Source organism: Amblyraja radiata, chromosome 4 (assembly GCF_010909765.2).
Source record: "Amblyraja radiata isolate CabotCenter1 chromosome 4, sAmbRad1.1.pri, whole genome shotgun sequence".
Lineage (NCBI taxonomy): Eukaryota > Metazoa > Chordata > Chondrichthyes > Rajiformes > Rajidae > Amblyraja > Amblyraja radiata.
The window spans coordinates 45,646,953-45,659,133 of record NC_045959.1 but is presented as its reverse complement, the minus strand read 5'-3'; positions in this window follow the sequence as shown (position 1 = coordinate 45,659,133).

Genomic DNA, 12,181 nt, shown 5'->3' with positions numbered 1-12,181 from the left:
TGACATATGATGAAAGAATGGGTCGACTGGGCTTGTATTCACTGGAATTTAGAAGGATGAGAGGGAATTTTATAAAAACATATAAAATACTTAAAGGTTTGGACAGGCTGTATGCAGGAAAAATGTTCCAATGTTGGGGGTGTCCAGAACCAGGTGTCACAGTTTAAGAATAAGGGGTAGGCCATTTTGGGACTGAGATAAGGAAAATAAATTCACCCAGAGAGTTGAAGCTGTGGAATTCTCTGCCACAGAAGGCAGTGGAGGCCAATTCACTGGATGTTTTCAAGAGAGAGTTAGAGTTAGCTCTTAGGACTAAAGGAATCAAGGGATATGGGGAAAAGGCAGGAATGGGGTACTGATTTTAGATGATCAGCCATGATCATATTGAATGATGGTGCTGTCTCGAGGGGCCGAATTACCTACTCCTGCACCTATTTTTCTATGTTTCTAAATTGCACATTACTTTATGCCACTGATCTCTGACCTACTCCTTTAGCCACACTAGTTTTGTGGCTGATCTTGATCATTGTCAGTTCATGGGCACTCAGAGATAGTGGGGGGCAATGAAGATGGTAATAGGAAATAAGTTAGGCTGTCCTATTGGAGATGGTAATTGCTTGGTACAGGTAGTAGTATGGAACTGATGCTCTCCTCTTGGACATGCGAGAACAATTTGTTCCCACTATGGTTCTACAGCCAAATTTGAGATCCTCTATAATTCCTCTTGGTTAACAAAGTCAAAGGCTTAAGTGAGGTCATGTAAGGCCTGGTACAGTGGTAGATGCTGCTTCCTACATATTTATTAGATTTGCTGCATGGTGAATATTGTTCCAGTTGTATCCCCTGAGATACATTGCAACTCTGGATAGAATTCTTTAGCCACAAGGAATTGACATCAGAGGAAGATTCCTGTAATACCTTTCCCTGTCGTAGACACCATGGAAACATTTCTATATTTATTGCAATCAGACTTGTCTCCTTCCTTAAATATGTTTTTAACTACATAATTACATAACAATAAAACAACAAATTCTGGAAATCTAAAAGACTCTCCTAGTGGCAGCATGCTGTAAAGGTTGCAAATTTGTTTGCTCCCTTAACTTTTAACCTTCACTTACCACTCTTTCAATGTTACTTGTGATTACTTGACTTCAAGACACGGTCAAACTTTTCATAAGTGGTGATAACACTTTTACACGCCTTAATCGTGAAAAGGATAGAGACAAGAAGGAAAGGAGGCTCCCCAAGGAAGGTACAGGGGAAAGCCACAACCACAGCCACAGGTTCTGACTCTAGTATCATAGAAGCAATATCGAAAATGAACGATGAATTGAAAAATGAAATGAAAACAAGATTTTGCAGTTTGGAAGAAATGGTGAAAGGAGTTTCGAGCAAATTGAAAGAAGTTCAAGAAAATGTTATTATTATGTTACAAGACGAACTTCGTGAACAAAAGGAACAAATTGATAACTTTCGAACCCTGGGCCAGGAGAGAGACTTGAAGATTGGAAAACTGGAACAGAGAATGAATGGAAAATACTCGAGCACTCCAGCAATATAAGATTAAAAATATGGACCTGGAAAACAGAAGACTGAATTTACGAATTGTTGGTTTGCCGGAAGGTAACATAAAAGGAGATAATGTTATAAAATATGCTTCTAAAATGATAAAGGAGACTTTCAACATTGAGCACAATTAAAATCTTCAATTTTTGGATTGGGAAGAAATCTGGTAATAAACCGAAACACTTGATTGTTCGGTTTCACTTTTTGCAAATGAAGGATAATATTCTCCAGGCAGCAAAAAAGTTGGGAGTGGTTGAATATGAAGGATGCAAGTTTCGGTTTGTTCCTGATTATAGTTACGAGGTTTTGGAAATAAGAAAGTATTTTCATAATGTAATGTCTGATCTGTTTAAGAAAGAGTTGCGCCCAGCCTTACTTTATCCAGCTAGACTGCATATACGGCTTTTCAATGGTAACATTCGATTTTTTAACAATCCTCAAGACGCTTCCAGCTTTTTGGAGAGTTACGAGGGTGAAGGGGAGTAATTGATAGCTGATTAAGTTATAATTGGAGATTTACCATTCCTATTTTGACAATATATCATTTGGTAATGATTAAGAATTTAACTGGACGAGTTGTTTTTCTTTTATATATATTAATTTTTAAGAATTTCTTTGTTAATTTTTTACTTTTAAAAGTGAAGGAATTTGTGTTCCCCTGTCTTTAGACAAATTAAGTGAACGCAGTTCTTGTTTTTCATATTTTGACCTTGGATAATAGTAGCTCTTGCTCTTCAGCTTCATTGCCAGCATGTATTTTTTTTTCTCTTTCAAACGACAATGACCGTGTTATGGCTATTGAGTGGCAAATATGCTTTTTTCTAGTTGGGTACTGTTGCTAGGAGAGATGGGGGTAGGGAAGGGATTAGGTAGCTTACTGACTGTCTATTGGACAGTTTCGGGCTTTACATGGGTGGGTGGGGGGGGGATGGGTCTCTTGTTTCTTATTTAGTGTTTTTCATTTTTGCAAAATCTGAACTACAAAAATGTCTGAAATGTCGTCACTTCTGGCTCCGCCCTAGATCTTTCTTCTTCCAGTATCATGAACTATTAGGCTTTAAGAAATTAACCCTTTACATCCCACATGATTTTTGCAAGCAATATGGATAAAGTTATTAACTTTCTCTCATGGAATGTGAATGGCTTGAACCATCCCATTAAGAGGAATTTAAAAAAAAAAGTTCTTCGCAGACTAAATGCTCAGATTATTTTTGTTCAGGAAACTCATGTAAGGCAAGATGACAATCAACGATTTTTCAAGTTTTGGAGAGGACAGCAGTTTCATTCAAATTCACAGGCTAAGGTGAAAGGAGTCTCTATTTTTATTGACTCCTCAATTCCGTTTGTTCATTATGAAATAATTTCTGATCAATATGGTAGATTTTTGGTGATTACTGGTGTTCTTTATAAGCAAAAAGTTGCTATGGTAAATGTTTACGCACCAAATATTGATCACTCTGAGTAAACAGTTAATTGCATCCTTTCCTAATTTAAATGAACACTTTTTAATAATGGGTGGAGATTTCAACTGCTGTCTGAACCCCTTGATTGACAAATCTACATCTGATGTGCTTCCAAATAAATCAGCTAGTTTTATCAACTGTTTTTTACTTGACTATGGAATGTTAGAAGTTTGGAGATTCTTACACCCAAATGACAAATAATTTTCTTTGTTTCTCATGTATACCATAGTTATTCTTGGATTGACTACTTTATAAAAGATTCTCGGCTAGCTTCATCGGTCACTGCATGTGAGTATGATGCAATTTCTAAGTAAAAAATACTTACAGAAATCAAAAAAAGATGGTGGTTTGGCATTGCCGAACCTTAGATTCTACTATTGGGCAGTCAATGTTCGTTATCTAACATTTTGGACAAAAGATTTAGAAGATACCCAATGCCCAGGGTGGATAAATCTTGAACGTGATTCCTTACAAGGGCTATCATTGGCTTCTATTCTAGGGGCCTCGTTACCTTTTACAATTATGAGATTGAATAAATATACGACTAACCCAATAATAAGACATACGTTTCGTATATGGTTTCAATTTCGTAAGTTTTTTGGACTAAATGATTTTATCTTATCGAGTCCTATCGTATCTAATTTTCTCTTCCAACCTTCTAGTACTGATCAAGCCTTTTTGTTACGGAAGAGGAAGGGATTAGTAGCTTTTCGTGATTTGTTTTTGGATGGTTGTTTTATGTCTTTCGACTAACTCTCCAATAAATATAATTTACCAAATTCACACTTTTTTAGATATTTACAAATTAGACATTTTTTGAAGGCTACTCTACCCTTTTTTCTGCTACCACATCAAACCGAAATTTTGGAAACATTTTTACATTTGAACCCTTATCAGAAGGGATTAATAACGACTATTTATGAGTTAATTTTGAAATTACAAATAGATATATTTGATAAAATTAAGAATGACTGGGAAAGAGAACTCCAAATTTCTCTATCGATAGAGAAATGGGAGAGGATACTTCAATTAGTCAATACATCTTCAATGTGTGCAAGACACGCTCTGATACAATTCAAGGTGGTTCACAGAGTTCATATGTCAAAAGATAAGTTAGCTCGTTTTTATGGTCATATAAATCCTACCTGTGACAGATGTAACTCTGAAGTGGCCTCACTGACCCATATGTTTTGGTCCTGCCCACTTTTGGAAAAATATTGGAAATAAATTTTTGATACTATTTCTGTAGTCTTAGGTATTGATTTACAACCTCATCCTATTACTGCAATGTTTGGGCTACCAATGTTAGATTCTATTAATTTGTCCTGCTCCGCCCATCGGTTGATTGCTTTTACCACATTAATCGCCAGAAAATCTATTTTATTTAAATTGAAAGACTCCAACCCTGCAACCACACTCCATTGGTATTCTGAAACGATATCATGTTTAAATTTAGAAAAAATCAGGAGTGACATTGTTGAACCCTTGGTTAAATTTGATAAGACTTGGGGACATTTTCACACTTTCATACAACATAAATTGCTCCCTCTCGAACCGTTATAAAAACTATTTTACCTTTATATGGTGGAACGGACTTGACGACAAATAGACGTTTGTTGAAATTCTCAGCTCAGATTCTGTTTTGCTTTTTTTTTCTCTTAAGTTCAGGGGGGTTTTGTTTCTTCCTATCTTTGTGTTTTTTTTCTACATATATGTTTTCTTTTAAACATTTAACTATATTTACATAGAGATCGGGAGGTCTATATTCAATGTGTATTTTGACACTGGACTCATATTTAGGTTATACCTGTTATTAATGTAATCCTGATCCCTATGTATCAATATCATTGTTATGTTTATCATTATTCTTTTTGTTTTGTTTTTTTTGTTTTGTGGAAAAAAACGAATAAAAAGATTTTAAAAGAGAAAAAAAAAAAAAATCTAAAATAAAATTAGGAATGCTGGAAATACTCACCAGGTCAGGCAATATCGTGGGATCAAGGAAAGAGCGTTCACGTCGCGGCCCTGTTTCAACCAATCTTTCCACCACCACGCACAAGAAGCACAAGAAGCGCAAGATAGACACCATTGTGCAGATGCCGAGAAGTGTGTTCAGCTCTGGCTGAACAACTTCTAATCTTGTGTGTGGACTCGATAAGAAGAAGAAGGCAATATCGTGGGAAGGGAAACATCATTGCGACCTGACCTGCTGAGTATTTCAAGCATTTTCAGTTTTTAGTCATGATCATTGTAGATTGATTATGATCTATGGCAAGAATGTCTTTCCTAAGATTAGGAGACCAAAACTGTACGCAATATGGAGTATTGCGAGTGGTCTCACCAAGACCCTGTACATGGCTGAGGCCCCTCAACCGGCTAATCGGGGATTCGCCAGTGAGACCCTTCGGAAGTGTCCTAACTGTAAATACCTCCACAACAAGGGGCGAGCTACCTGTCCTGCTTACGGAAAGTCTTGCAATTACTGCAAGAAGATAAACCATTTCGCCGTCGTTTGCTGAGCCCATGGGAAAAGACCCCCTAACTCAGCGTCTAATCTACACCTGCCACAGCAAGACCAAACAACTCATGCTTTTCGAGACCAGCTTGACTCTGCCCCCGAGGACAGTCCAATTAACTCTTCTGGGGAGTCAACTGTGCATTCACTCCTTCACACAGCTGGTAAGATTCTCGATCCTACAGTTCTGATGTCAATTAATAATAAAGTTGTCAAGGCCAAGCTCGATACTGGTGCAAAGGTTAACGTAATGTCTGTGCACCTCTACAACAAGATAAGAAATAATGAGGCATTGACTAAACACAACTCCACTCTGCAAGCTTACTGGGAGAAGTTTTGTTTCCACTGGGAAGAACCACTTTTAAATGTGTGCTGAAAAAGACTACAAGGAATCTGAGCTTCTATGTTTTGAATTCGGACTCTGTGACTCTATTGGGCATCCACGCATGCCAAGACTTAGGGCTGGTTTTGTTTGACCAGTCAGTTCACAAGCTACTGATATCTGTGGACCCGGTAAAAGAATTCCCGATTTGTTCGATGGCAAACTAGGCAAGCTGCCTGTGAACTACAAGATATCCATTGACCCCAGTGTAGAGGTTAACTTAAGAGGAAAAAAAAGCAAAACAGAATCTGAGCTGAGAATTTCAACAAACGTCTGTTTGTCATCAAGTCCGTTCCACCATATAAAGGTAAAATAGTTTTTATAACGGTTCGAGAGGGAGCAATTTATGTTGTGTGAATGTGTGAAAATGTCCCCAAGTCTTATCAAATTTAACCAAGGGTTCAACAATGTCACTCCTGATTTTTTCTAAATTTAAACATGATATCGTTTCAGAGTACCAATGGAGTGTGGTCGCAGGGTTGGAGTCTTTCCATTTAAATAAAATAGATTTTCTGGCGATTAATGTGGTAAAAGCAATCAACCGATGGGCGGAGCAGGACAAATTAATAGAATCTAACATTGGTAGCCCAAACATTGCAGTAATAGGATGAGGTTGTAAATCAATACCTAAGACTACAGAAATAGTATCAAAAATTTATTTCCAATATTTTTCCAAAAGTGGGCAGGACCAAAACATATGGGCCAGTGAGGCCACTTCAGAGTTACATCTGTCACAGGTAGGATTTATATGACCATAAAAACGAGCTAACTTATCTTTTGACATATGAACTCTGTGAACCACCTTGAATTGTATCAGAGCGTGTCTTGCACACATTGAAGAGGTATTGACTAATTGAAGTATCCTCTCCCATTTCTCTATCGATAGAGAAATTTGGAGTTCTCTTTCCCAGTCATTCTTAATTTTATCAAATATATCTATTTGTAATTTCAAAATTAACTCATAAATAGTTGGCCGCGCACCGCATCGTGTGCCACACGTTATGAGAGACAGGATTGAGTCTGAACTAAGGAACATGGTCTCCTTAGGCATACTAGAAGAGATCAGTGAACCCACTTAATGGATTTCCACTACGGTTCTACCCTCAAGAAGGATAAAAACGAGCTCCGCGTATGCATCAATCCAAAGGATTTGAACACTGCCATCGGGGTCCGCATTATCCTATGAGAACTGTCGAGGACGTCGCTACGCAGATCAGACGAGCTACTGTATTTTCTGTCCTCGGCGCAAAGAGCTCATTTTGGCAGATACCGCTAGATACCGCTAGATACCGCTACGAGTCGTCAAACCCGACCACATTTGCCACTCCATTTGGAAGATTCAAGTTTCTAAGAATGCCATTCGGCATCAACTCGGTCAGCGAGGTCTTCCAGAGGAACATGGAACTGCTGTTTCAGGGCCTCCCGTGTGCCATCATCGTGGATGATATCTTGGTTTATGGCAAAGACACAGCGGAGCATGACAACAACCTAAAGCTTTTCATGGACCGGGCACATCAGATTAACCTGAAATTCAACCCAAACAAGTGCAAGTTCAGGGTTCCAGAAGTCACCTATGTCGGACATGTGTTCACTCCTGATGGTCTCAGGCCGGATCCGAAGAAAACTGCTGCACAGAGATGCCTTCCCCCATCGACGTGCTCGGCCTGCAGCGATTCCTGGGTATGGTGAACTATCTGGGAAAATTCATACCGAACCTCAGTGAACTGAGTTCGCCTCTGAGACAACTAACTCGAAAGGATACTGTCTGGTCCTGGTTCCAGCAACACCAAAAAGCATTTGACGCTTTAAAATCGAAGCTGACCAGCGACCCCACCTTGACATTTTTCAACCTGAAGCGCCCGGTGACAGTTACCTGCGATGCCTCACGATTCGGACTTGGCGCAGCCCGCCTACAATAATCTGCCGATGGAACTAGCCGAATACACAGCCGCCGACGCCACCATCCAGCTACTCTCATCCATAATCAAAAGAGGCTGGCCAGACAGACAATCCAGCGTACCGCCAGAGGTTCAGCCGTTCTTCTTAGTCCGCGATGAACTGGTAATACAGGGTGGTGTCATAGTTAAGGGCCACAAAGTCATCGCTACGTGACATATACTACAAAGATGCACACAGCGGCCACCCAGGCACCGATGCCACGCTGGCCCACACACAGAACATGTTATACTGGCCCGGCATGACCAAGTACATATGGGACAGGACAGCTTCCTGCCCCATTTGCAACAGCCTCGCACCGCACCAACAGAGACAACCCTTACTGCAACAGCCTCCACCAGCACTGCCCTGGACGTCGCTGGCGGCAGACATTTTCGAGTGGCACGGTAAACATTATCTAATCCTGGTTGACTCCTATTCTAACTGGTTCGAACTCGATTTACTGCCTTCTATCACATCAGAGATGGTAATTCAAAAGCTACAGAAACACTTATCCACATTCGGCGCACCTGTCCGTTTGCAGACCGACAACGGAAGACAGTTTACCAGTCAAGCCTTCAGACTCTTTGCTAACCGATGGAATTTCCACCACGTCATGAGCAGCCCTGAATACCCACAAAGTAACGGGCTCGCTGAACGAGCTGTCAGAAGCGCTAAACAGCTAATGGAACGAGCCCACCTAGCCAAGTCAGATGTGTATCTAGACCTCTTAAACCTCAGAAACATTGCTAGAGACGGAATCCTGGCCTCGCCGGCCCAACGACTGATGTCCAGGACAACGAAACCTCCGATACCAATTGCCCAGCAGAAGCTGGTGCCACAGGTGCTGAAGCCAGCTATGATCCAGAAACGTATCCAGGAGAAACACGACATACAGAAACGATTGCATGACAAGACCTGCAAACCATTACTACCGGGCCAAGTCGTACGTTTGCAAACTTCTGTGGGACATTCCCGTTTGGGTTGCGTTATTGGCCTGACTGAAGAACTACGATCTTACCTTGTTGACATTGATGGCGCCCTGTATCGTCGGAGCCGCCAACACTTGCTGGCTGTGAAGGAGCCACGTCCACCTTTGAGCTGGTCCTTATGCTCCACCTCTACTGTTCCAGCCATCTGCTGCCGCGTCTACCATCAGTCCCAGCATGTCCCATACCTCACCATGGCCGGCGGCTATGACTAACAACAACACTACCTCTCCTGCATGCTCCCCCTGTCGGTCACCACGGGTGTCCCCTGCTGCTTTCTCACTTCCGGGTTCACCACCTCCTTTTAATCTTTCTGGCGAAGGGGGGGAGGGCTTGGTCCGTACGCGTTCGGGCCGTATTACTAGACCACCTGACAGATACGGCGAGTATGTTTTGAATTCTTGCGACATGTATATTTAACCATATTCATTCTTTACGGGGAAGGATGTAGATTGGTTTATGCATGAAAGCCAATCATAGTAGAATAGCATCACTAACCCCACCCTTCTGTATGATTCATACTAACACCCACTTCCTATAGTAGTCAGTCTTGGAAGAGGTCACGATGTACAAACAACCAACGACCTGTTGTATTGTTATAATATGGGTACTGATTAAAGTTGATCTTGAACTTCAGATTGTGGACTCTGACTATTTACAATCATCAAGTCAATTAGATGCCATGGTGAGGGTGATCATTTGTATTAGAAGTACTACAGTAGGAATTTCATCTGCTCTAGAGGGGTTTGTTGCTTTTCACTGTTGGATAGTCTTTTCAATCCTTCATTAAGTTCAGTGAAACTCATTGAAGTCTAAAGAAGGATCTTGACCCAAAATGTCACCCATTCCTTCTCTCCAGACATGCTGCCTGTCCTTTTGAGTTACTCCGACATTTTGTGTCTATCTTTGGTGTAAACCGCATCTGCAGTTCCTTCCTACACACGACACCTATTGATGGATGTTTTATAGTGTCATGAACATTTGACACACAGATGGAATCTTAGTTGAGAAGTGCCTCTTCCATCGGATACTGATTGTCTTACTCACCTCAATGTGCTTGCCCCCATTTTTTACTCAAGGCAGTGTGGGGATTTAAAGACTCCTTGCATGTTCTGGGTGTTGGTGCATCTCCTGTGTTCTTTCTACCCATCATTTGTACATAAATGTTGCATTAGATCTTGATCTTCAGATGCTTTTCGAAACCTGAATATTTTCTGTTAATTTGCATGTATACATAGACTGGTTTATTTAAGTGTGAATGGTACATAACCCATGCAGTAGCTTTGTTAAATCAGTTAAATCTGTCATACTTATAAGTCAATTTAAAGGATACTTTAGAAATATTTATGAATAATAAACTGTCTTACAGCTAGGTAAATAAGGTGCCATAAAAGAACTGCAGATGCTGGTGTAAAAAATAGGTACTCCAGCAATTAGTGTCTGTAAAAGGACTTGATCCAACACTCAAAGTCTCTTACCAAGTATCTTTATTCATTCACTACACGCATTATGCCCTAGCTGTCCGTGGTCATCACTGGGACTAGAGAGAGAGCTAGAGGCGGGGAAGCTACAATTATACAGGAGACAATGGGGCGTGGTTAGTAGTGGTGAGGTCACTATGTTAAAGGAGCATGCACTGATCTACATCCTTTCTCTTGGAAACAAAGCGACCACGGCTCATACGCTAGAGGCAAACCAGGAACAGTTGGAAAACATAATGAAGCAGACTACTCGCCCACTCCGTACCGGACAGGCGGCTTGACCAAACGCCCAGAGCGGGTGCGCAACCCGCCTTCCCCTTCCACCGCAGGAGCAACAGGAACGGGTGCAGGGACAGAGATAGGGGAACCGGGAGATGAAAGCCCAGGTGGAGGGGGAGAGCAAGGCGACGGAACGGGATCCACAGCAGGTGAAGGAGGAGAAGGGGGACCGTGCGGGCTGGGCACCATGAGCTGAGAGGGAAGGGTCCGGGGCATGTGAGGAGTGACAGGGGCAGGAGTAGTCGAAGGCGGCGGTGAATGGACTGGCGGCGGGGGCTGGACAGGTGGCGGGGAATGAACAGGCGGCGAAAACGGGTCCGCGGGAGGCGGAGCAGGTTCGTTGACTAGCAGCAGGTGCTGGCGTGTCCGACGGTACACGGTGCCCTCGTAATTAACCAGGTAGGACCGGGGAGAGTCGGCATTGCCAACGACAACGGCCAGCCGGTGATGACCGGAGGTGGACATCATCCGAACAACCTGGCCCGGGAACAGACGGGGAAGTAGTCGGGAAGATTTATCAAAGGAGCGCTTTTGGATGACCTGTTTCTCGATGATGCGATCCTTGACAGCGGCAGGGCTTAGGACAGCGGGCGTTAGAGATTGCTGAGAAACCGGGAGAGGGGGTCTAGTGGTGCGGGACATGAGGCGCTGGGCAGGCGAACCAAGTGCGGGGTCCCGGGAAATGTTGCGGAGGTTGAGGAGGGCAAGATAGAAGTCCGAATGGGACAGACGGCAATGTTCCAGCAGCTCCTTGGCACTGCGGACAGCGCGCTCCGCAAGGCCGTTGCTCTGCGGGTATTCGGGGCTGCTGGTGATGTGGCGAAAGTTCCATAGGGCGGCGAAAGCGGCGAACTCTGCGCTGGAAAACTGTCCGCCATTGTCGGATTGGAGAGTCACCGGGGAACCAAAGGTAGAAAAGTGGCGGCGAAGCTTCCCGATGACGGCAACAGACGTGAGGGAGGGCAGCTGGTCCACCTCGAACCAGCTGGAGTAGGAGTCCACCAGGACCAGGAAGTGTTTGCCACGCCATTCGAAAATGTCAGTGGCGACAGCCATCCACGGCAGCTCTGGAGCCGGCTGCTGCATGAGAGGTTGGCGTTGTTGATGAGGCAGTAGGCTGTTGCAGGCAGCACAGGCGGAGACCCTGTCACGAATCTCCGGAATCATTCCAGGCCAGAAAAACTGAGCCTGGGCCCGGGACAAAGTGGCCTCCACCCCGGGGTGACCGCTGTGTGCGGTTTGGTAGTAGTGGTCACGCAGAGCGTCCGGCACCACGACCTTGTGGCCCTTCACCACCACGCCGCTGTGCAGCACCAATTCGTCCCGAACCAGGAAGTAGGGCACGGCACCGGCCGGTAGAGAAGAGCGTCGGTCAGGCCAGCCACGGCGGATGACGCCCGCAAGCTGTTGTAGGGCAGGATCAGCGGCAGTGTGTTCGACCAGGGACTGCATCTGCCAAGAGGGAACAATGTTAACGTTCAGTACCATCAGGTCAGACGATTCGTATGGATGACGGGCAACGGAAGGGAGTGGCGCACGGGACAATGTGTCGGCCACGAACATTTCCTTGC